At 37.9% G+C, this 24833-nt stretch overlaps 1 protein-coding gene across 1 annotated transcript in view; it reads right to left on the bottom strand.

The window, feature by feature from the left end:
* TRMT9B (tRNA methyltransferase 9B (putative)) overlaps positions 1–24833 on the bottom strand; it is a 541165-nt gene that overhangs the window by 109272 nt on the left and 407060 nt on the right. Inside the window, exon 3 of the mRNA XM_044062499.1 lies at positions 11009–11176. The gene's annotated coding sequence lies outside the window, so the exon portion shown is untranslated. The remainder of the gene's footprint in view (positions 1–11008; positions 11177–24833) is intronic.

The raw sequence follows: 24833 nt of genomic DNA, 5'->3' as shown, positions 1-24833 counted from the left end.
TAAACGTACTATGAGGATGTCAAGAATACACGAGACTTTATTATAAACACAGAAAATAATAAATTGCCTATCGTCCAATGTATAACGAACTTCAGCAGATAATTTTAAATGATTTATGTCACTTCCTCTTATATATATATATATATATATATATATATATATATATATATATAATACACAAGTCACATGGTCATTCCAATTACTTCCCTCCATAAGAACACTAAGCTACCGTATTTGAATATGGTAACCAGGTTACATGCATTTATCATATAATATGAAAAATAAATAAAATTCAGTAATGAATATACATTATAAATTCCTATTCTTTAAAACTATATACATAAAAACACATTTCCTATCTATATGTAACACTGAAATGATTCAAAATCTAAATATATAAATATAACAACCAGTAAAAGCATTTTCTTCTGTCACAACAAAGGTATACAATATCCCTAAATATCTAATTTCAGATTTTCTTAGAATCAAAATATCCAAATGTTAAAAATATATCTAATAAAACATTATTAAATCATTTTAATGTTTCATCACAAATTCATCCACCTATATTTTTATACTTTTATTTTCTCATCATCTTAACAAGTTCCTTAATTTTAATAAACACATAAACGTAAAATGTTTTTACTGGTTGTTATATTTATATATTTAGATTTTGAATCATTTCAGTGTTACATACAGATAGGAAATGTGTATTTATGTATATAGTTTTAAAGAATAGGAATTCATAATCTATATTCATTACTGAATTTTATTTATTTTTCGTTTTATATGATAAACGCATGTAACCTGGTTACCATATTCAAATAAGGTATCTTAGTGCTCTTATGGAGGGAAGTCACTGGAATGACCATGTGACTTGTGTATTTTATATATATAAAAAGAAGTGACATAAATAATTAAAAATTATCTGATGAATTCGTTATACATTGGATGAAAGGCACTTTATTTTTCTGTATTTATAATAAAGTCTCGTGTATTCTTGACATCCTCACAGTACGTTTATTTTACTGTTGCTGCCACTGTTTTAATTTCAGTCTTTTAGCTGCTGTAGTATGCTTTTTTGGAATAGTCAAGCACTTTCAGACAGTATGTAGGATCACCAGATTCAAACAGGCATGGTTCTGACCATGGGTAGAATGGGCACACATGAAAATAAACAGCAACGACTATCAGTAACAACAAGGCATACAGGGCAACAGGCAGCTGTGACAGAGCAAGGCATGGCTCCATGTTCACAGACAATCCGAATGCCTAAGAAACAGAATACCCGTTTGGAAAGTGGCACACAATACACTGAATGGGTAAGCTACCTTATAAGCCAGTGCCTCAACAGGTTGCACACATACCTTTGATGCTGGGAAAGTCGGACAGCTGAGGGAACTATCTCCACATCATGTACCTGGATTCATGCACCAGTACTGACAATGCAGTTCTGCATGAGGGGCAACTACAATGCAGTACTGACAATGCAGTGCAGCATGAGGGGCAACTACACTTATGAAGTGTTATCCTTCAGGTAAGACATTATATCAAAGTCCATTCTACTCATGTTGGTGATCGCTTAGGTGACTAATGCTCACAATAACTAACCTACAAGCAAACTTAGTTAAGTTAACCAGCAGATATCTATTAATACTGCATTGTCACAACTTAATATTTTGTCAGTTAATGCACTTTCTTGACGTGTTAATCAGCTGACTTGCTCAGATTTAGAACTCTGCTATTAAAACAAAATATTGTCTTGTAATAACTATGTCTGAATACAGGGGGGGGGTCCTGATTTCTTCAGGACTTTATCTCACCTTAAATTAGTAGATGACTGCTAATCTATTTAAATAGATACAAAACTAAACCAGACTAACTTGGAAACTTATGTGGACAGAAACCTAACATTCAACCCACATGTGACCATCGTTAAAAGAAAGTTTTTCTATATCCTACAGCTTATAAACAAAGGGATTGTTTGTAGATCTATGGATGTAATTACCCTCCTTTACTCAGTCCTCATTAGATCAATCAGTGAATATAATGGTTCCTTTGGCATGTACGTATCTCTCCAGACACATGCAACAGCAGAGATGCCTTACTAAAAGAATACAAGGCAAAAACAATGTGCCCTACATGGACTGACTCAAAGTCTTGTCACTATACTTGGCATCCTACAGACTGCTAAGAAGTAACCTGTGTCTAGTATACAAGGCACTTCTGAGCCAATACTGATGGGCCTACTGCACATCAACGTCAAATGGAATCATAAATACTTGGTTTCGGGATCTAAACCTCTTCTGCAAAATCAACAGAATGGTTTGGAGGGACAGGTACATCTCACAGAGAATATCTTTGCCATGGAACAGACTCCCTATCCATGTAAAACAAAGCTCTTCCCTGTCCATATTCAATTGCACCTTGGATCTAAGGATGAGTAATAGAAAATTTACCCCAGGACTGCCCCTGTACTACTAATGGACAGATCCCAGTTATCCTTACTAGGAATACATATATAATAATAATCGACCACAGAATGGGTAAGGCCAGTCTAACATCAAACAGCATAGGTTAATTCAAGCACCAAAAGGGAAGTTGGCTAACCTTAAAATGGCTCACAAGTACAACTAGCCTAGTATTTACCTATTAACCTATAATCCCTACTACCTTACACTTCAATTATGTGACCAGGTCCCACATGATAGTTAATATTTCCTATAGTCACAAGGAATGGGAATTACTTTTTTCATCCCTGTCTCTGTTGTTGTTTGTCTTTTGGCTTTTCCCGGTTAGGGGTCAGCACAGCAGAACTCTGGTCCGCTAATGATTGGCAGTTGTTTTTTTATGGAGTCGAGGTGCCAGCCTGACACCCAACCTTCAACGAAGGCACGCCCATTCAACACATGTCTTTCGAACACCCACTCAACCGCGGGGAGGACATGCAGACTCAACACAGAAGGCACTCCCAACCCAAGCCGAGAATTGAACGGGAGAGCCTCTTGGTGTGAGGCAACAACGCTACCACTGCACCACCGCTGAATCATCCCTGTCTCTGTAATGCAGGGCAAATGTGTTAAACATGTGTTTCTTTTTCAGTACCCATTTTATTTTTTCTCAAGATGACTAGAACTACTAAACACATGACATTCTTAATTGCTAATGCTGTGAAATTCTGCACTTAAGGAATTATTGCACATATTTTCTAGTATCCTTTTTTACTTTGCTTTAGTTGCTGCTTTCAGAAGACTACTTCCTGACCTAGTTAAGAAATGAATAAATAAATACTGTATGTACTTTATAGCATTCAAGTTTAGTAGACATCAAAAGCTTTCACCATTCTGACAACAAGGCAATTGATTACTGTTAAACTAGGTCAAAACGATCTTAGGTTAGTAACAGAGATTAAGTGAAGATTTATAAAATTATATTTCTGCTCTGTATGTACCATCTACCGAACAGCAAACATTATACCAGCATGTTTCATTTTCTGTCCTTTCTTGGTGGAATTATGTTATTCCTACTTTCTCCGTTGGACATGCACTTCACATTAGTAAACAACAGGAAACTACAATACAACCTAGCTTTCTGGTGTGTTTTATGCAGCATTCCGTCTGTCACTTTTTAATGTAGTTTTCCACAATACTATATTATTAATAGTCCAGAAGTATTGCAGAGCAAAGAAATTTTCATGAAAAATGCTGAATTATTCTGGAGATGCAGGCATTTATACACAGAGAGTAAAAGTACACAAAAATAGTCACCTGCTTAGGTACAGTCCCATAGAAAATAGTAAAATGGTTAACTACATCTTGACTGTTTCATGGAATTTAGGGATGACTAGAGACATTTCACTCCACTAAAGAGGCAAGGTATTTGCCATCCATGTCTTGAAAACATTATTAGCTTATTTTGATTAGATACCCAATCATAATCCCTTATGTTACAGATATGGACTCTTCTTCAGTCTGAAAAGCAGCTGTATTCCTATTCAAGTTGAGACCGAGGAGAGTACAGCACGCCAGACTACAGTAAACAACTTCCTGTGAAACTTTGAATTTGATACTGTTGTATAAAGGACATGCCTCCTTTAAACTTTTTTCACACAAATTTCAATTGCTGACAGGATAAGCACCTAAATGATGCACCTAAGACTGTGTGATTCTGTCCTTAGCGATGTCAATGCAGTTAATTGCTGAATTTGTCAGCCAACTTCCCCCCTCAGTATATGGAGTTTTGGTATTGCCATATTTGCAGTAACAAAAATTGCAGCTTGCTTAATGAAATATAGAAGACTTTTACTTCTGATACAATGACAGCTACGCAATCATTTTTTCTGGACTTACACAGCCAAGCTTGAGCAAAAATGATGCACCATCCCGAAATGAAAAATGGGTAAAATGTAGTATGCTAGTCTATGACAGTGAAATATTGATTAAACTATAGATTTGATACATTGTATGAAAGGCCATATGCCTTCTCTGTTATGAGAATTCTTAAGAAAATATTCAGATAATGGCAACAGAACACTCAGCTGTAAAATATGCCTAAAGCTGACATTTTAGTCATAGGAAATTGACTGACACTCTGTGCTAAATTAGGCATTAGAAACTTTTCCGCTCAACAAATGAAGTTTTGGTGATGCCATGTTTGCAGTCATAAAAATACATTGCTTTGTCTGGTAAAATGTGTATGATTTTGGTGCCATTCATGGTCTAAATTTAGAGTTTAGTCAATATATGTCTATGGGAGCTTGCTGTTTTCCCCACTGCTGTGCGATCTTGGAGTTGTAATATATAATTAGTGTGTGGGGGTATGTGGGGAGGTTACCCCCCTACAAAAACACTGTTTTTTTGGGATGATTTGAATTTTAAATTAAATGAGTTTAGATATATTACGTTTAGATGAAGGTGTTTTAGATTAATTAATATAGACCATATGATTTATATATTTTTTGTAATCATAACTCAGCATAAATATAGGTTGCACATATGTTGCACACCCCCGTATGAGCAGAAATCATACACCCACTCCTAATAAAAATTTAATATAATGCAGTAAGCTCAGCAGAGTACAATAAAATAGCACCAGTGTACAAAAGGCCATATGTCAGTCTCCCTTAATAGACTTTTTAGTAAATCTTTCAAAAATAATAAGAGGATAGACAGCCATTCTATCCTTAGGAATTTCATTGAAAATGAGTGTTGAATTTGAGCACACTGTTGCACTTGGTATATGGAGTTTTAATGATGCCACATTTGTAGTCACAAAATAAAATATGTAGGATTTTCTTTTACTTCTGGTCTAATCACAACTCAGTAAATATGTATTCTGGATTACTTTCTGTAGTGCTCAGCCTGAGCTGAAGATATAAATGCCTACCACTAATGGACTCTTAAGTATTTTGTGGTATGCCAGACTATGATCACGAAATGCTTGTGAAATCACACATTTGGTACATATGTACAAAGGTCATATGGCTGTCCTTCTTTGGATTTTCTCAAAAACATTTTGTTGAAACTTTGTCATTGTAAAAGACTGTATAGGGTTTTCCTGCACATCAAGGCCTAAAGCTCATTGATTCTGCCACTGGAGCAGAATTCCAATACAAATGTTTTCAGGACAGACACCTTTTGGCCCACTGGCTAACTGACTCATTTGGGTAAAAGAGATTTAAAGTAAACTTTGAACAGACCTCCCAACTGTCCCGAATTACTCGGTTTTTACCGAGTTTTGGGGTCTAAATGAAGGGGTGCCACGATTCCCGAGTGGCACCCCTTCATTTCCGATTTCTTTGCTTTTATTTTTTTATTTTTTTAATTTTCGCGCTGTCGGAGCTGACGTCATCACATTCGTGATGACGTCAGCTCCGTCAGCACTACCAGCCAGTCGGAACTGAGCTCAAGGAGCTCACGTCATCATTTCCGGCTGGCTGCGAGGAGTGCGACGAGCAGTAGATGCTGAAAGAACCAGGCGGGAACTGTTTAAAATCAAATCTAATTTTATCGTGTGCTGTATATTGTGTCCTGTGTTCTGCGACTCTGCGTGTAAATTAAAAGTGCCTTGTGGTTAACGTGGCCAGTTCGTTTTTGGTACAAAGGAGGACAGCCTTTATTGTAAGCTACAGCTTGACTTTTTGTTTGTAACTGTTTAAAATTAACTGTTACTGCCAGAAGAATTACTGGCTTTGCTTTAGCCAAGGGATTTGCTGTGATGCTGCTGCCGTGTCGTACTCTGTAGCGACTAAGCGACTTAATGGATCTTCTGCTGTCGTACCCTGTAGCAACTTAATGGATCGTCTGTCTGCTGCTATTTTGGAAATGACTTGGGGCTTGGATATGGATTAGGTAAGGAACAAAATGTGAGTGTGTGTGTGTGACAAGTTTCCACATTGTGGTTGGTGGAAAATGTATTTGTTTGAGCACTTTGGGCGATGGTATTTGGTAGGGTTTGTCAGTTTTGAGAATGGTAGCTTGGCAGCTCCAACTTCTGCTCACTGTTTCTTTATTTTTCCATCTACATGTTTATGTATGTATAAGTAGTGTGTGCTTTGCTGTCCATTCCGATTTTTAAAGTCAAGCCGCGCAGTGTCATGTTCGGAACAGTTGGATATTTGTCCCTCGGAAGTGGGTGTTGCATTATCTTGTTTTAACCTATTGGAGCTCAGTAGCCATGTGGATTTGCACACAGTTTTTCTACATATTTGAAGGTTTTTCTATGTATTTGAAGTCCCATTTTAAAATACACAGTTTGATCTCTTAGATGAGTTGGTGTTGCATAGTTACTGCTGTTCAAGTTTAGTACCATATTCCAGTATAATTGCAATGCAGTGACAGTTCAAAACAAAATTCTAGGGTGGTGTTCTATGGCATGCAGCTCTTATTTCATCTTGTCACTTTCATGGGCTATTTATTGTGTAATTTTGTGTTCTGGTTAGGAGTTGCAGTAAAGTAATCTTTCACTGTGTAGGAGTGATGCTTCCCAGGTGTCTCACCTGCTTTGTCTAATTTTTCACTTGCTTTATCTAAAACATTTTTGTAGGGTTTGATGCTGACTTGCATAAGGGAAATTTGTAGGTGGCAGTTGGCTCTGGGACAAACATCAGTTATGTTTCTGTGCTTTGTGAATGCAGTTTGTGTCAGATGTATTCCTGCATCTTCAAGCTTTCCCTCTTTCTTTCAGGTTATTTTTGGCTCTTTAAAAATCCCCAAAACTTGACTGTCTAGTATTTTTTTTCATTTGAATTTTCACTTCATATTCATACTTAAATAAATGTAGGGAATGCAGAATGCATTACTAGCATTAAGTCCCTCACACAGATGTAATTGTATAATAAACAGTGTAATCCAATGGGCTAGGCTTGTAAAGGCTCCAGATCATTAACCTAGTACACACCTATGAATACAGAAATGCTGCCATTTTCATTATGCTGCGATTGCATGGAAAGGGTGTGTGTGTTTTATTTTTGTCATTGCTTGTGTCCTCCGTATAATTCACAATATAGTTCCTCATAAAATCTGTGGTTTTCTGGATTTCAGAATTCTCTAAATAATGGCAGGCAATGGCATTTGCATTTCAGACTTCATATTCTGCAGAAAATAAATGGCAACATCAAACCTTTTATTCTAGCAATTTTCTAAGGTTATAAAATCAGTATTTGAAAATTGTCCCTATTTTTGGGGCTGTATTCCCCCATTATTGGCTTTGGACAGTTTTTTGTGCTAAGAGGTTGAGAGCTATGGTGAGAAGTGAGAACTGAATTCACTAAATGATAGCCATTTAAGTTTGTCTTTGATTTGGCATAGTGGTATGTTGCTCTGACTGTAGTGCACAGGGCTGAGACTGCTTTCATTGTGAGACATTATTGCTTTGTTTAGCAGATGTCTATTGGTGTTTGTTCATTGTGCTATAAAATGTAAAATAAAATCCAAATAATCATTGTAGAAGTAAAGCAGTATGCACATTAGTGTTTATGGTAAATGGGGTGAAATAGCCAGGTAATGGGACATTGGATGGCTGCAGGGGGACTCTGGTACCATATTTTGGTTGTTTGTTCATCGGTTTGCGTTTGAAATTTGGTATCCCATGATTCCATTGGAGTGGGTGGGGTTACATAATTACATATGCAAATTTTATGATAATAAGCGTACAGATTTGTACCTATTTTTCATGGGCCTTGTCCAGATTTTTGATGTTTCCAGGTTGAGAGGTATGACTTTGAACCTCATGGAGATTTTAGGTAAATTAGCAAATCTCCCTTAAAAAAATCTATGGAATTGGAAGATAAGTAAGGGTAAGCAGACATGCATGTGGGATGAGATGGTTAATGGATGCACCTCTTCCAAACACTAAAACAACCCGAGTTGCTGAAATCGTAGAGATAGTTCAGTAGTCAGATAATGTGGCAAGTAAAGTGGTCAGCATAAATCTCTTAGAACAATACAGAAAAACATGTTTATTTCAGTAAATAAAATTTCTTTGTTGATGACCATCTAGCTCTATCAAAGCAGTAATACTATCAAGGGATAAACAATCATTATTAAGAATTAAAAGCATATAATTTATATACAAAGGTTGAGAAATATGAGGTTGAAATGAGCACTGAAGCTTCTTGGTGAGTTACAAATACCTTGTGGAAAGAAAATTACTTATAACAAGATGTGCTAGATGCAAAGATTGGGGCAAATAGGATTTATTTATTATTTATTTGTCTATCCTTTTTTTGTTGTCTGGATTAGTCCCACTAGGCATACTGTCTGTTTTAAAGGGAGAAACCAAGTGGCATTTGTAATGAGTAGAAGTAATTTATACACAGATCTGGGAAATTCCATACCTTTTAAGTAAGATATTGAGCACTTTCTGAAAGAGGTGGTGATAGCATTGCCTTGTATGACAACATAAGAGGAGGTAGTTGATAGTATTGGTAAGGAGAGGACTGTTTTACAAAATTGGAAGACAGAAGTAGTAAAGCAAATTTTGGACAAAATGAGTACGGAACCTGATGCAAAGCCATTAATGTTAAAAGTCTTGTTGGACTTAATGGGTGAAATAAGGGAATAGTTTAAGGTGCTAGATAACTCCAATGACTAAGCAAGAGAAATGTGTTATTTGTCAGGTGATTCTGAAATTACCACCCCAGAAAATTCTGAAACTGTTGTGTGAATTGAAAAGTGACAAAATGAGGAAGAGGGGCATTTGGATGAGATGTTAAACCCAGGCCCCATTTGTCTGAGTTGGTGGTATTTATCAAATAGTTTAGGTGGATTTCCCTAATACCCTGGTCAAACTTTCCCTAGTCCATAGAAATAACACCTTGGGTTTCCCTTGAAAAGAGGCCACCAGTCTAGTGTGATCAACCTAGTCAACAAAGGATAGATCAATAGCTACATAGACAGGTAAGAAAATGTTTAAACTTCACAGACAATGAATGAAATCAGTTTTGCCAGGAAAACAAAAGATAGTCAAATGCCTAGTCCTTTAAAAGATGTTTCCAGTTAAGAATTTGAGTAAAGACGGCATCCTTCTGACATATACATTTTTGATGGCCTGTTATTTTATTGCTGAAGTTATAAATCAAATGTATTAGAGTGTTAAGACATTTTAGGAATAAAATCTATCTGTGATATTTGTTTTGAGACTAAAAATTCTTTGTTTCAAGTGTAACATGACTTTAGACAAAAATGAAAAAGGTTTGGCATGGTGAAAGGACTTTTCTACAAATTAGATATGATTAGAAAGGTGAAATTATAGCTTCTTGTAAGGGATGCTTTTTTAAATACAGACATTAGTAAAAAAAGGAACATAACAGCTCTGTGGTGTGCTACAACTCATATTTCAGAAAATAATGTGTGTGCATAACTAAAATTATTTCTATTCACTGTCTTATCCCTTTTAGGTCTACTACAAGTACTGATATGCTAGGACACATGACACACTTGCTGTCACTTACTCTAAATTTCAAATACCCTAACTCCCACTAGTCCAGTCTTAATGAATTACTTAGCTCTCTCACCACCTGACATTTCTGAACTGCACAGCCCTACTTTAAAACTCCCGCCTGGTCCCTACCTCTAACCATAGCACTCTCCCCACTAAACCAAAAGTCTCTGATTCCTCCCTAAACCTAAACTTCTACTCCCGCTCCCTAAACCTAGTTCATGATCACTGTAACCCTAAAACTTCACTCCCAATTTCTAACCCAATACAAGCCTTCCACTCCCTAAACCTAAATTCTGCAACCACTCCCTAATCCTAAAACTCCACTCCTGCTTCCCAAACCTATAGCTCTCCCCTTTCTGAACCTAAATCTCCCTCCCAATCACTGCCCAAAACCCTAGGCTGCATTCCCACCCCTTCACCCACTTTGGTCCTAGGGCTGCCAGACTAACCTTGCCTGAACTTGGCTACTGTGTTCAGGTGAGGTGTGGCAGCCTCATTCTCTCCCCATGGCTGCCTCACCTCAGCCAAACATGTAGTCAAATCTGAGAGTGAAAAGGCAGCATGTGAGCTAAAGGCACCAAGAGTTTCTGGCTGCAAGATGGTAAATCCGAGTGACTAGGACTTGGGTGATTGTAGTAGACCCATCACCTTACAAGCTTATTAACAATACTGCCAATATTTCAGATCTTGTCTATAGGAATGCCTAACTCAGAGTTTATACCAATGACTTAACAGTTCTTATCATCTTATACATGTGCTTTACAGACTCATTACAGAATAAATTATTCTGAAAATAATGCTTAGCATGCATAAACAAATTCATGCAGTTACTTTGAATATTCTATATGCCACGCCAGTCTAGAGAGAGTTTGATGTTTTATGCCCTGTTAGCCTTTACACAGGCCTGGTACATTGTGGATAAGATGCAGTAACAATCAAATGTTAGGAATGTTTACATCTCATATTGTTGCAGTGTGTGTGCGCACGCGCGTGCGTGTGTGTGTGTGTGTGTGTGTGTGTGTGTGTGTGTGTGTGTGTGTGTGTGTGTGTGTAAATCAGACCTTACCTTGGTGGGTTCTGTAAACTCCTAAGGGATTTACATAGCCATGTTCTTCTCTTCAGCCTTGGAAGGAATGATCACATAGCAGCTGTCTTGCATCCATAGTTTGACAGATAATAATTATCAAACCCATTAGAAGTTTGTTCATAATGGAGGCTGCTTTCCACTTTCCTCCTGAAATAATGGAAAATGACGTAGTTGTTACTCATTTTATATTCAGAAAAAGGTGCACAAGAGCTCATCTCATTTGGAAGAAATATCATGTCTGTTTATTTCTTCATTTTCTCCAGTGACCTTTGGACAGACATAAAACAAAAGGCATATTAGTTCTTTACAAAATGGTAAGTTGTCATAAGTCCTTTCTCCCCTTATTTTAATAACTTGGCCTGCTTTGTCTTGCATTCACTGCTGTAGTTCTTCCCTAAGATGTTGAATCTTATAGTTTCACAGTTTTGTCAGGCAAAGCTCACAATATAAAATTTCACAGTTTTGTCAAGTGAATCTTGCAATACAAAGTTTCACAGTTTTGTCACAATTTTGACACACATGAGACAAATTATGGTGTTTTTCCATTTTCCTACACCTGACAGTATCACCACCCTATAACAGAATGAATGGCTGTCTGTGATGTCTACACAGAACTCTGGAGGACAGCAAAGTATTAGTGTGTTAAATAATGCCCTTACCGTTGTTATTCTTTTTTCCACAGTTAGTCGTCACATTTCCCTTAACTAGACTTAATGCCTGTAATGTAACTAGAAAATTTTCCTCAACAATCACTTGTGAGATTCAATGAACCTTTACTTGATTTCAGAATGCAAACTAACTTATCTTTTGTATCTAGTGTCTTGGCTTGCCATTGCATTTATAAATAAAAGTTTACTACTTTTAGGAAAACAGTTTATGCTAAAACTTCTTCTGTATTCCCAAGACTCTAATTGTGTGCAGCACGTTTCAGTTTTATGTAATCTGATATATATATATATATATATATATATATATATATATATATATATATATATCTTTTGCAATTCTACTATGGAACATCAAATGTCAGAATGCAGAGGAATCTTAACATCAAAAACTAATGCCTGAAACACATTAAGGTGAAAAAATGAAGCCACAACTCTGCAGCTACAATGTGGGATGAAGCCCTTCACACCCCCAAACTTATTTATACCAACTCCATGCTTGCACCAACTCAAAAAACGGAGAACCCTTCCAAAACAAAGATATCACTTTCAAGACGCACTTAGAAATTACACCTGTAGTGATTTTCTATGGAAAACACTGATATATTTTTGACATTATGTGTTTTGGGCAATTGATACTTGGGGGAATTACATCTCAAACACCAGTACATATACCCTATTTTGCAATTCTTTTAAATGAAGAATTTTTATAGTACTTTGTTTTCTAAAGTGTCCTTGCTCATGTGAAAAGCAATATATATCATATTCTTTTGGCAAATTAAAATGGAAGTATAGTAAAATGCATGCATTTTGGCTCACTATTGAAATGTTGGCACTCAAAACAGCGAGTGCCGACATGCCAAAAAAAAAAAAACCACAGGAGAAGACCGAATGTCAAAGATAGCTGCATCAAACTTCTTTTTCAGGGGGGCAAGCCCCTTTTGCACCCCCACTGCCCCCAAACATATATATACCAACTCCAAGATCGCCATACATCAGTGAAAAAGGAATATTCCATGAAAAGGCATCTCAGGCTTACTATATGTAAGTTCGATCGTTCGACCATTCAGTCTTCAAATTTCAGGACCTGCTTTAGTGGGTCCCAGCATTTCAAGCAGTTACCATGTATTTCTCCTCAGTCAGCTGTGGTTTATCCCCTTCACTCCATCTATTCGGTACCGCCTCTATATTTTCACTTCTGTTCTCATTTAAAACTGACCTGCACCATTCCATATAGTCACCAAATAAGCCTTTTCTTAACTTTTTGTTTCTCCACTGACATTTCTTCCCTCATCCTACCTTACCATACCTTATACTATCATCAACCATAACCCAAAAATGTTCTGCTTGTATCTGACAAAATATTAGTGTAAGAACTTTTACTTTTATCTCAAACTTTGATCCATGTTGCACTCTGAAGCTTTCACCCAACACAGTTTTATCAGAACAAACAATGGGGCTCAAAATGTTATGTTATGGGCTATATCCCAGTAACTGCTCAACAGTTTTGGAGACAATTTTCAGAAAGCACATCGGCACACCTGACTGGTGGTATGTTTTGTGTTGTTTCATTATAATTATAGTTTACTTGCAAAACACTGCAATCACGTATTGCAATGCATGTCAGAAGTAACTAATACATATTGAGTTTCTCTGATAGACCATGAGCAACATTGTTGTCCTTGTATGTACTTGCATTGTACTTGCTTACATGTCTTGTTCAAGAGAAAAGGCTCCTGGGTGGGATAATTTTTGTTAATTCAACAAACAGTATTATGCTAACTAATATCTGAAACAACATTTTATTCAAAGTTGATCTCAAGCAGTAATGGACTAATGGAGTGCTGCAGATTGTATACATATGTGCACATACACTCACACATATTTTCATAGGATCATAGGAGGTTACTAGGCTATTGGCCCTGAGGCCCTTATAAGCCTAACCAAGAGTTTAGTCCATGTTTATTTATTTTATTTAACATTTGTTAACTGGGAAAGTCCGACTTGGAACAAAGCCAATTTTCAGCTGAGGCCCGAGGAGAAACACTCCAGATGCATGTCTTTGTAACATGGGAGGAAACCGTAGTACCCAGAGGAAACCCACATGAATTCAGGGAGGACATGCAGACTGCACACAGAAGGCACCCCACCTCTTGCTGTGAGGCGACAATGCTACCACTGCACCACTGCGCCGTCCATGTTTATACAAGTCAGCACCTAAGGCCCCTGTCCTGCAGGGACACAGATGGAATCCCAGGGGTGTATTTTCTGTTTCCCATCCAGTTATCCAGGTTACGCTTAAAACAGGATAATGAGGTACTCTGCTTGACATGGCCTGGAGTCTATTCCACAGATGGGGGAGTCTCTGCAACACAAATCTGTCTCACCAACAAGTCCTAAAGATATCGCAGACCAGGTTGAGGTCGCATGTATGGGTTACTCGAGTGGAGCTTGACTTGCAGATATGCAACAGTCCCATCAAGGCTGGGTCTCTGAGATTGCTTTGTATGCCAGACATGGGTCACTTCTGAGGAGTCTGTATGAAACTGATTAGAGGGACAGAGCTTTTAGCCTATCTGTGTAGGGTAGATGTTTGAGGCCCTGGATTCTCCTGGTGAGGAACTTCTGTGGTCTCTAAAGCTGCTGCATGTGTTTTGCGAGGTAAATGCCGAAGGGGGCGTTGTACTTAATAATTGGTCTTATAAAGGAAGAATACAGGGATGTTATGACTGCCTTGCCCCTGGATGAGTCAGGTTGCTATCAACCTGGGTGCCCAAATACCTCACTACTGATTGTGTACATAGGACGTTGTTATTAATGTGATAATATGTGGAAACATCACTCTCCCCAAAGGGGATGATGATGCATTTTTTGGCATTGAGATTGAGGCCATGTTTCTGGCACTATTCATTTGTTTGGGTGAGACCCTCTTGGAGAACGTCCACATCACTTGGGGAATTGATAACTGCACCTAGCTTGCAGTCATCTGCAAACTTGGTCAGCGATAGCCTACTGGTTTTGACCTGCTCCTCAGAGAAATATATCTGGAATAACAGTGGACCCAAGACCAATCCCTGGGTTATGCAGCTCATTAGGGGTCTACTGCTTGAGATGGCTTCCCCTATTTTAATTAGGTGGGTTCTATCAGTGAGCCAGTTTGCTACCCATCTGGTAACATATGGATTGATGCCTATTTGAGAGAGTTTATCTATTGTGCCCGAGTGGGGAATAGTGCTGAAGGCTTTGTCTAGGTCAAGGTAGGTGGTGTGCACAGTCTTCTCCTCATCCATTGCTCTGGTGACTGGCTCAAAGAAGTCAAAAATATTTAACAGACATGACCTCCCCTTTACAAAGCCAAACTGTGTGCGGTCAAGTGTTTGGAGGTTGCCAATGTCCCTGTTAATGAGGTCCATGATAATCCATTCCATGGCCTTGCAGATTAGGCTAGTTAGGCTGATGGGTCTATAATTTCCCAGATTGGTGGACACTCCACCTTTGTGTAAAGGGATGACAGTGGCTGTCCTCCACTCAGCTGGGACAAAGTAGGTACTCAGGCTTTGGTTGAATAGGGTGCCTAATGGTGCTGCAAGTTCATGCCTGAGTTCATGTAGGATGCAGCCTGGGATATTATCGGGTCCCATGGACGCTGTATTTTTTGCCTTTGATTGGGTGGTGATGACCTGTCCCCTAGAGATAAGGGTTAGGGGCAGGTACTGCAGGTACTGGGAATGTCCTGATTTACTGATAGGGGAGACAGAGGGAAGAAGTTTTCAATGAATCTGTCAGCCAGTAGATTGGCTATATCTATAGCATTTATGTATGTGGTGTCCTTGACTACCAGTTCTGAACAGATCTGGATACTTCCTTTGAGATTGTGGACCTATGTAAAGAAGGCCTTATGACTGTATCTAGTAGATGTGGCCAATATGGACTCGAAGTTGGCTTTAGAGGACTTCATTAGTGCTCTTATTTGCTTGTTCAGGCTAAGGAGATATTGCTTCCAATTGGGCACCTGCTTGGTCCTGGTCAGCAATTTTTTTCCTTTTGTTATATGGTTTATTTATTGCAGTTGTCCACCAGACAGGTTTATTCTTCCTTGCGGAGGATGATTTTGTCCTGTCAGGTATTCCTGATTCCATGCATCTATATAAATACTTGTATAGTACTTTGGTGTAGATTTGGACATTGGTGCCAGTTCTTACAGAGGAGGAGGGGGCTGTGAAGCTGTTTATACCATCCCTCAGTAGGTTTTAATCAGCTTTGGAGAAGTTTTTGTTTGTTTGACCCTAGCTAGAGGGGGGTCAGGGGAGATGGTGACTTTGAAAGTGACCGCTTTATGGTCAGATCTTACCAGGGAGGATGATACTGTAGGGATGCAGCAGTGGGTACTCATGTTGATTAATACCAAGTCCAAGATATTATCACCTCTTGTGGGGTGTCGACTAGATGTTCCAAGGCATTTGCATTGACAAAAAAAAAGGAATCTCTGGGCATTTGTGTTCTGGCATGAGTAGGTTTTCAGGTCTATGGTTGGGGAATTAAAATCACCCAGAATCAGAGTAAAGGGTTGAATCTTGATAGATTTGAAGAGGTCCAGATAGGTGGAGTGGGCATCTTGAGTCAAATTTGGGGGCCTGTAGCTAGTCAATGGTTAACTGTACCTGGAGTGTCTCCTGTGCATCATACTGTGTGACCAGCCTGGAGGTGTGCGTGTCTTTAATATATATTGAAACTCCATCTCCTTTGAATTGCTGCCCACAGCTTGAGGTCTGAATGTATGATAGGATGAGTAACCAGGTAAGGCTGGGGTGCTCTCCACAGCTTTGAACCAGGTTTCTGTGACTACACAAATGTCAGCATCTTCCAGGGTTAAGAATGCTTGCAATGAGTGCAGTTTCATGTTTAGACTCCTAGTGTTTAGCAGCATGATGTTTAATTTGCTTTTTGTTGAAATTTTTATGTTGGTAGTATTGACCTCAAGACCTTTCCTAAAAAAGGCACTATGGGGGAGGCAAGGGCCTTTGCCAGAAGCCTAAAGCCCAAGATAGACAGAAGCAGGCCATGTTTAGCAAAGCATTGTGGTCTGTCAATCATATCTTCCCAGGCTGCCAGGTATGATACCAGAAACTAAGCCCATTATTAAAGTCAATCATTTTCTTTTTTTATTGAGGCATCATTCTGGGTGAAGGTAGAATGCTGCTTAAGGCTAGAAATATACCTGTCCTGGACAATATCCAGAGAGCTCAAACATGTCTCTCTTCATATAGTCCAGTGAGGTACATCTCAAGTCGTTCATGCCAACATGGACTATGACAGAGTCATAACAGTACCTGTTGTTGAGAGACTTTAGTGCATGTGTGATATGGCAGATTCTGGCACCTGAAAAACAACTAACAGTGACTTTCTCCTTATCCAGCTTGGTGAGAGGCACATCTCTGTGTCTCACAATGGAGGCTCCTATGACTAATATCTTGGGTTTATGGTTAGGCCTTAGTGGTTGCGAGACAAGGGTGTGTGGACTATGCATGGCATGTGGTGCGGAGGATTGTGGAATTTGCATGTGTTTTTGTCTCTGGGGTCTCCTTTGTCTGAGTTTGTTTTTGTTGAAAACCTCCACATATGTGGGTGTGTGTAGTTGTGGATGCTGTTTAGGCTGTAGTGATTGTGCTGACAACCTTCTCAGTGCCAGCTATACTGGCTTGTGTAAGGGAGAGAGCACAGACTCTAGCTTCTTTATATAATTGCATCTCTCACAAATTGTATTCCTAGGTAGTAATAGTAGATGGTTGTCCATGTACATGAGGCAGTTGCTACACTGTCTCAGGATGCCCATATCAACCAGGCTGGCAGGAGAAACTGTAGGAAATTGTCCATCTCTATCTGACAGTATCTGAGGGAGAGAGGCCAGGAAGAGCTAAGGAGTAGGTCAAAAGCCCAAGTGCTTAAACCAAAACTAAGAGGCTTAGAATAACACTTAAAATTTAAGCAGGCTAAAAACAAGCAGTAATAAATGCAGCAGAGAAGATGCCATGCTGCACTTTAGAGAACAAGTAGCAGAAATACCAAGATGAAGTAATACAGTAGGAGAAGAAAACACAAATACTGTAAAAAGCAGCTGAATAAAGTTTTTTTTGTTTAGTAAAGTGGAAAGGGAGAAAGGAGGAACAGAAGATAATTCAAGGTTAAAAATCTAAGAGAGTTGGCCTTCCCAAATGTTCTCTCTGCATTAAGTAGAATGAGCTAATGACACTGGACAGGGAGGAGTGTCCCAGATCAAATTTACAGTAGGGGCAGGCAACTGCAAAGCCACCAAGTTTAAGAACAAGACAACAATAGGGAGGGAGAGCGGGAAACTATGCTACAGCTACTAGCTACTCTGTTTTAGGCAGAAAACAATACAGAAATGTTTATCACGGCAGAAAAATAGCAGTGAGACAGTAAATGAAAGTTTTAAACAGATAAAGAAGACTTCAGAGAATGCATTTAACTGCAAACAAATCAGTTATATGATACACTCCTTGGCAGGAAATCAGAACAAACAAACAGATGCTTATCAAATGGAGACAATTTCCAGTTAATAACTTTCACACAGTGAAACTAGCTTAAAAAAGCTTTACAAACAGTGTGACCGTAGCAAAAGTGATTTAACAGGCCCTGTAAGGCAAACAATTTCAGTATAACAGTGCAGATTAGTTTATAGTAATAAAATACAATAAAAAAAAGGCAGCAGACAATAAAAAGTGCTATAAATGGTTAGAATAAGCAATAACTAGTAAAAATAAGCGCAAAAAAAAAAAAAAAAAAAAAAAAAAACAGGATACTTATTGTTATATATCACAGATCAGAGTTGTGGTCAGTGCCCCTCCTCTGTTCAGCTCAGTGTGAATAAGAAGAATGACTTAAATACCAGAAGGTACAATCCTGAACCAACTTAAAAAAAAAAAAGCTCAAAAGAACCAATGAGTGCTTTACTCAATCCCTAGACCAGCCAACCTCTGCCAGCCAGTGGGCAATCAATACAATCCTCTCACTAAAGTGAAGAACGGCTTCTGTTAATCCATGATGGCCTGGAAAATGTGCTTAGAGCAAACAGCGACTGCGAACAAGCAACCAGGCCGAGAGACAGCAAACTCGGGCTATACTACAGCTATTAGCTGCACTATTTTACACAGAAAACACTTTCAGAAATGTTTATCACTGCAGAAAAACAGCAGTGAGACACTAAATGAAAGTTTTAAACAGATAAAGGGACATGCTTTTAACTGCAAACAAATCAATTATATGATACACTCCTTGGCAGGAAATCAAAACAAACAAACAGATGCTTAACAAATGGAGAAAATTTCCAGTTAATACCTTTCACACAGTGAAACTACCTAAAAAAGCTTTACAAACAGTGTGACAGTAACAAAAGTGATTTAACATGCCCTGTAAGGCAGACAGTTTCAGTACAACAGTGCAGATTAGTTTATAACAATAAAATACAGTAAAATGTAAGTAGCAGACAATAAAAAAGTGCTATAAATGGTTAGAATAAGCAATAACTAGTAAAAATAAGCAAAAAAGAGAATACTTATTGTTATATATCACAGATCAGAGTTGTGGTCAGTGCCCCTCCTCCGTTTAGCTGTGTGTGTGTGTGTGTGTGTGTGTGTGTGTGTGTGTGTGTGTGTGTGTGTGTGTGTGTGTGTGTGTGTGTGTGCATGTATACTTCTCCCCTCTTTTGTCTTTCTTTCAAGCCACACTCTTTAAAACTCTTGTTACTTTGTTAAACAGAAATGTGTTATGAACTTGTACCCCTTTATTGTACTTTTGGGTCTCACTTTTTTTTTTCTCATTGTCAATTTTTTTGTATAATTGGTTTTGTAATTTGAACTACTTGTATTTTGAACTCCTCCCCACAGTCAAGTGACATTTAAAGACGTGCAGGTAGGTGCGTGCATGAACGTGTGTGCCTTCTTTGAAGGTTGGGCGTTGGGCTGGCACTTCAGCACCATAAAAATCTACTTCCAATCATTAGCAGACAGGAGTTCCGCTGTGGCGATCCCTAACCGGGAAAAGCCAAAAGACATTAGTATATCTTTTGTATATTGATACTGTTATTTTATATCGTACTTTATTTGGTGTAATTCTGGAGCTTTTCTCCTCAGGTCTCCACTGAAAATGAGCTTCTGCTCAGATGGACTAACTCGGTTAACAAATGTCAAATAAATATATATATATATACACACACACACACACACACACACACACACACACACACACACACACACACACACATACATACACATATACCTATATTAAAAAAATATATACATATATATCAGTAAGATTACTATCAGATGTATGATCGGATGAATTTTGAATCTGAAAATAACACTATCAGAAGGTCGTAAGATGAGATTGACAAAGACCACATGATTGAACAATGTGGAGCATCAAATTTCCCAACCTGCACAGACAAAGGAATAAGAGCTAATATGGGTTCAGAAGGGGAGTAGTTTGGGGTTTTCGCTCATGTGGTCCTCATCGTTCTCATTTTGCGACCTTCTGGTTGCGCTATTTTCAGATTCAAAATTATTCCAGACACATCTTATAGTAAACTATATGTATATGTACACATATATTAATGCGTGTGTATTTAAAAACACATTACACATTTAGGACTTGAGGACATGTTGCAATTTGTATTTAAGACTATCATATTTTATTACTGTAACTAAACATAATAAATGTTCATGCCAAAAGGTTCCATAAATGCTAAATATAAAAATCAGTTAAGACAAGCAACACTTTAGATAGAATCCAAGAAAATACACAAACACTGTAGATCATCAGATGCTAAAGTATGGAATCCAGTTTCATGATCGCCATGGATGCTGTAACTACAACTCATAATCATTGTGTCATTTATGTCCCCACTAGTTAAGTGACAGCATTTCTGTACAGATGTGATTACTGCTACACAATTTGGTTCAGACATTGATTAGGCAACACAAGCCTAATAAACCTACCAGAAATGTAAGCAAAAATGATCCTTTACTTTACTAAAATGTTCTTGTACAATAGTGAGTACATCAGTTCTTTTTTCCACAAAAAATGTTCTGTGTCCATTTTGAATTATGTTCTCAAAGCTGAGAAACACCATTAAATAATGAAAACAAATTACACTGCAATAATGTCTCTTTCCCATATCTTTAAGACTTTGTATTTGGTAAACTGATGAAACTTCCGTTTACACAATTCATTGTTGAACTACCCAAATCTTTCAGGCATTGCTTAGTGTATAATTTGTCACTGGTAACTGTATGGTCTTGAAATTACTTTTGTCAGCACTGGTCTGTGATTCTGAATCCCAATGTACTAATTCAGCTTCTAACAAATCAAGTGATATTTTTTATGACCTATACAATAATTTGCACCACAAGCAAAGAGCTAATTATGTAGAAATTCTGTTCTCAATACATATCATTTTAATTTATTTTTGAATGCATGAACATTTTATATTAATGATCTGTGACAACACTTAAACACTGCACACTTCTGAGCAAGAATCCTGTACTTGAAAAAGAATGTGTCTGCTCTAGCAATAATATTTACTTCTCTATCACAATCTCGGTAGATAAATGGATGTGCCGTTAAATTTGAAGTAATGAAGTATACAACAGAATGCTGATGAGATAAGCAGTGATAATAAAATACCAAGGCCTGCATTTTTACCAGTAATCAGTCTTGAGATGAACAACTGAAGGCTTACTGCAGTTTGCACATTACAATGATTTTACTTCAGTGGTATCCAGGGGATTAGGTCTTTATGTATAGCATCCGTGTGCTCTTCAGAGAATAATTTTATATTTACTAGTCTAGAGGGCTATGGAGAAAAGTCATTATACCTGCAGAATTGTAATACAATGTTACAACTGGCAGGCTGTAGAGTCATTATTGTTTATTATTCACAAGCTATTCTGTACTGATTGGAGACCTGTTTCCATTTTGCAGATCCTGAGCATGTTTAAACATCTGTCTTGGGCAGTGCATATTTATTTATTCTTTTTAAACTGGTAATGTCCTTTATTTACTGTTTTTGTCCTATAAGCATTGCCCATTTCAGGAGATACCATCAGTACTCTTCATACTGACCGAGCTAATCCAGCCAGGTAGGACTCTAAAAGAAATGTTCCCACTTCTGCTGGAATACTTGCTAGAGGTGTCATGGTGGCAAAAGGTGGTGAAGGGAGGTCAGGAGGATGGCAATCTGTTGGAGTCTGTGGAAAATGTGACTCTTTAGTATGGTGGATCATCTACATAGCAGTCATTGGACATGGTACTGCTGCTTCTATGACTTCTCCGGGCAGTGAGTATTTGTGGTCCAGTAGAGATAACAGAAAATGGTGTTGAGTTGGCAAAAGCTCCAGATTTTTCAAATGATCTTGACCTAATTTTGCATATGTCAGAACACCCTATGGAAAGGAAGTTATTCTCCCAGGATAGTCCCAAGAAAATGATTGCAATGGTCCAGCACTGAACAGTATGAGCAAACATTGGGAGTTTCATTGTGTTCCCAGAGGTCTGAGAAAGCCCTACAGCAGCACATAATAACATTTACAGAAGCTGTGAAGGTAAATCCTGCACTGTAAGTGATGAACAGAGCTGCATACAATGTAAGTCAAGGTTCAGCTGTTCAGCTGCTGTTTTGGAAGACCAGAGGTTTCTTTTGCATTTCTGTTCCGTGCAGGGAGTCCCCATGCATCACTTTACATTTTTATTCTGTGGTATCTTTAGGAATACAGATTGAGGGCCATTGCACATTTTTCTAGTGAAACTTTCTTTAATTTGCATTTGGAGATTGAAACTATTCTGCAGACAGCCCCCCTCCCAACTTTAGCAAAAGGAGCATCTATATCCTGTGGTCAAACATATTGTGTGATTTACATTGAATTATAGAAGACAAATACATATTTGGGGTTAAAATGCATTTCTTTAAGAGACAGATACCAAGACTGCTGTCAAGTCTCATAACCACTGCAGAAGATCAAGGACCAGCTGTGTATTTGGACTGATGGTTGGTGGGTTTATTGACAAACAACTTTCTATTAGTAGCAATCATATTTTGTATGCTGGCCAATCAGAAAACTGTTTTGTGTGGGGAGCTGGGTTGTTGTAAAAGTGAATATTATTGTTCGTGTCCTGATTGTACTCAGGCAGCAGCAAAGAAAATTGTGATAAAATGTACTGAATGTGCATGAAAGGACAGACCATTTTAGATAGGTTGCCAAAGAAAAAATTTATGATTTTGTTCAGGATAACCAAGGCCAGGAAGATCTTAGAGTGGAACCGGTTCTTTCTCAGTTGCAGGATTAAGTTGGGCCCAGATAGATATATTCTTCTCAGCCATAGGTGGAGCAGGGTGTGGGTTTTCTGGAGAACATACAGTAGTTAGCAATATGTAGTCCACCTCAGAAGTGGTTTCATATTAAAAAGCTAATGGTCTCATGGTTCTGGTAGATTTTCAGAGGAGGTTGATGAGATTCATTTTCTTAAATTCAGCCATTAAATAAAAAAAAATCAATCTGCTTTGGAGCTTGAGAGGGCTTTGATAAAGATATTCTGCTTCAGGCTCAAAATGTTATCAGGAGTTTTGGATTAGGTCCCAGCCTTAGCTGGGTATCAGCTATATTATTAAATAGAGACATTAATACTAGTCTGGTAGACATTCGGAAAAGAAAAGCTGAAACTTTGAACAAGTTGAATTTGTAAACAGTTAATTGTTGACTATAGGTAGACCTCTACGGGGCTATTAGGTCCTATATTTACAAAATGTTTTCTTTTACAAGTTTTTCTAAGTACTAGCCTAGATTTTCTTTTACAATGTGTTTTCTTTTTGAACATAATAGGATCATAAATCTGCAGTGGTGGAAAGCTAGAAAATATATATATTTTTATCTAAGATGGCTGAAAGTTATTTGTGGGAAAGCTGCACTTTTTTATATCTCAAGCATTTATTGATGGGTCTTTTAGCTTTGTGACTTGGTTATTCCTCCTTTTAGTGTTGGTTTTGGCTTAAAATTAAACTGTAGAAAGAATACAGTGGGCAGTGCAATGTTCTGCAGGCAAGGCAGAATGATTCCATAATGCAGTATCTGAGATTCTTTATTTGCAAAGAAGCTGTAGCTTCATCATCGAGCCAGGCTATATAAATGGTTATGGAAATAAAAAAATATACTGCTGTGTGTAGAAGTGAACATATTTGCCTTTGTTTGATTTTTTTCTTTTCTTCTGACAGATCAAGAAACTATATCAAGCGTTGTTTAATCCCATAGGGGTGTCTGTTACAATATGAATAGGTGAACAAGCGGCCAGCACCAAGGTGTAACAAGTTTTGTTTTTGTGTGTCAGATGTTTATTCCAATTTTATTTTTATAAAGCCAATGACTAATGGGCATATTAGTTCTGCAGTTTTAATGCTGGGGGGGGGTTAAGCAATGTTGCCCTTTTGGTCTTATTTTATTTGAACTTTCTGGGGAATTCTATGTTTTAAAGAAATGTAAGCAGTGGATTTATTTACTTTTTTATTCAGGTGTTACTCCTTTCACTTTTCTGCTTATAATATAATTTTGTATGTGGAAAAAATATCACAAATATCACAGTTTTTTTTCTGAAGTTATTATGGGTTAACTGTTAATCTTGCTGACACTGTGAAAGGTAAACATTTCATGGATATTTATGTAGAATACAGTTTTCTAAGCATGATTGTGTGTGTGTGTGTGTGTGTGTGTGTGTGTGTGTGTGTGTGTGTGTGTGTGTGTGTGTGTGTGTGTGTGTGTTTTGCTGACATGCTGGTCCATGATGAAAATGGGTGGTTGGAAAGCTGTAGCTTATGTCTGAATAGGGGTCAACAGAAAGATGTTCGCTGAAAATAAACTTTCGGCAAACTAGTATAGACCCCTTGTCAATAACCCTCAGGTTTGACCAGTCTTTTCAAGGAAGGCAAGGCCTGTAAGTGCTGAAGTGTATTTTAGTGCACCCATGCAATTGTCTAAGCTATGTCTGAAGGCTAAAATAGACTCACATTGCTTGCCATGCGAGGGAAGTCGATTTCAGAGCAAGGTGAGGCACTGGGTAATGAAACTACTGATGCA

This window comes from Protopterus annectens, chromosome 2.part1, assembly GCF_019279795.1.
Source record: "Protopterus annectens isolate FY-2018-M chromosome 2.part1, PAN1.0, whole genome shotgun sequence".
NCBI classification, from domain to species: domain Eukaryota; kingdom Metazoa; phylum Chordata; order Ceratodontiformes; family Protopteridae; genus Protopterus; species Protopterus annectens.
This window is presented reverse-complemented; position numbering and strand designations above follow the sequence as displayed.